Raw genomic sequence first — 2,576 nt, 5'->3', positions numbered from 1 at the left:
CGGGACGGATCCAGGTCCTGGACCGGGACGGATCCAGGTCCTGGATCGGGACGGATCCAGATCCTGTATCGGGACGGATCCAGGTCCTGTATCGGGATGGATCCAGGTCCTGGATCGGGACGGATCCAGGTCCAAACCTCATTCACTGCAAAAACAACATCCAGCCAATCTGGTCTGATGGAAATATTTTAGTTCACTTGAAGACGACGCTGGTTAAATATATGAGCTTGTTTTAAGTAAATTATTTCCCTCGTTACATTTTTCCCATTTTAAAAGTGAAATTATCTGCAAATGCAACCAGATATTTTTCATCAATATTAAGGAATTATTATTTAAAACATTCCTATTTCTTGCTGAAAACTTGTTAATTTTGTCTCATTTCAAGATATTTTCCTTAGAAACTGGATGAGATCAGATTTTGTGTTTTTTCAGTGTTCCTATTCCATAAACACTTCAAAAGCTAATTTTGGTCGTTTGGAAAACATTTATCAGTTAAAACTACAGAAAATAAAAGATTTAGCTGTAGATAAAAACAACCAGGTGTTTGATATATTTCATCTGTAAGGATGAGAACAAAACATTAACAAACATGTTAAATAAAAATAAACACATTTCCAGTCAGATTTTTCAGATTTGGGTTACTGGGACTGGATTCTGATCAATAATAAAGATTCATTTAAAATTACTTAAAACATGTTAATGTAAAATAGTAATTTGGGACATGAATATTTTTTACCAAAGAAAACAAAAAACTTTTTTTCCTTTCAATAACTGCATTAAACCAAGTCATCGTCTTAATTTATAGTGACTAAACAGTTTAATAATTAAACATAAATTTAAAATAATGTTTAATAAGTATATTAAAGGACATAAAGAGAATGTTTCTGTCTAACAATATAAACTATTCTAGTTTTCTGAGCGTTTTGCTGACTGTTGTTAAATATTAGCGTTTCTACCTGAGAAGCCGGTTGCCGTGGAAACGCTGCGTGCCGCTCCTCAGTTCGGTTCTGGGAAACAGAACCTGAGAAACAGAACCGAACTGAGGGGCGTCGGAGCAGAACCTGGTCGGGTCTCCAGAGGAGGCGGCCGCTCTGGGATCCGTTGGTTCCGTCGGTTCGGTCGGTTGGTTCAGGAAGGAAAACAGGAAATTTTCTCACCCATGTTGTCGATTCGCCTGAAAGAAGCAAACACAAAACGGGATTTCCGTTAAACTGTCGGAAACTCTTTAGAAAATTCAAACCTTTTTCCACTTAAATATAAAAATAAATGTAAAAACTTTGTGTTGTTTTAGTTCCGTTTATCTGATGTTCGCGTTTTTGTGACAGAAATGAACATTTAAAAGAAAACAGTTTCATTTTTTCCACAAAATTATCTTCATTCCATTTTTCAAACACATCGTCTTAAAACTTTAACAGTTTTTAACCTTCATAATGTAATGTTGTATTTATTCTGTTACATATTTACGTTTCTTGCATTCCAACTATGTGGGAAAATCATAAATATAGACGTCTCCTTTGGTCAGATCACTCAGAAATGTAAATTAATATCCAACTTTTCACATCCAGATTAATGAAGTCAAATAGTTTTATGTCCATAATCCAACATAATCTGCTGCTGAAAACCTTCATGTTTTCCTCCAGATGCGTTTTAATCTACGTAGATTTCATCATAACTCCTTCATGAGCCTTTTGGTAAAATAAACAACAGTTTCCAGGATTTCATGTTTTTCCATCTGTTTGCTTCCAGTTATCAAACTGACCAGAAGCTGCTGTCATAGAGGTGATCAGATTAACGATTAGTAATAATTTAATTAGCAGCGTTTTCCTCTTAAAACCTGGGATTAAAATGAAAGATGAATTTAGTTTTTCACAGTTTTTGCATTTTACAGTGTGTTTTGTGTTGTGGTGAATTATTATTATTATTAACGATGAAAATATTTCCATTATGTCCTAAATAAACCCTAGAGGGTGTACTTTCTTTCTGTTCTTTGATTTATGCACTGTAAAAAGTTAGAATTCTGACTTGACCTGATTTAAAATGTTGTTTCTTTATTATTTATATCGTTTTTCATACGTCATTCACTCTGTTGGTAATTAAAGATTAATTAGTAAAAAGTGATAAAGAAGTTTAAATAATATATCAAAACATTAATTTAATCTGTGGAAAAACTAAGAATTTCATTTTATTTGGACTTTTTTTTATCATGAGACGTTAAGGAGAAAATATGAAAAAAAATGCGTTTAATGCATTTATTAACTTGTGTGACATCAAACATGAGAGTCAGAGTCATAAACTGAATATTTTTATTTCAGATTTAAGGAATAACTGATCAAACAGCTTCCTTCACCAAATACATCCCATAATTTTCAGCAAAGCAGTGAGAAGAAAAAAAAAACATCCTTCACTTATAAAAAGCATTTAGGAAACATTTGTGATCTGTGGAAAATTCCTGTGTTGAAAGATATTCTGACTGACCGTAGCATGTTAGCATGTCTGGTTAATGTTAGCATGACTGATTAATGTCTGGTTAGCATGTCTGGTTAATGTTAGCATGACTGGCTAATGCTAGCATGTCT

The sequence above is a fragment of the Poecilia reticulata genome, linkage group LG4, assembly GCF_000633615.1.
Source record: "Poecilia reticulata strain Guanapo linkage group LG4, Guppy_female_1.0+MT, whole genome shotgun sequence".
Classification (NCBI taxonomy): Eukaryota; Metazoa; Chordata; class Actinopteri; order Cyprinodontiformes; family Poeciliidae; genus Poecilia; species Poecilia reticulata.
This window is presented reverse-complemented; position numbering follows the sequence as displayed.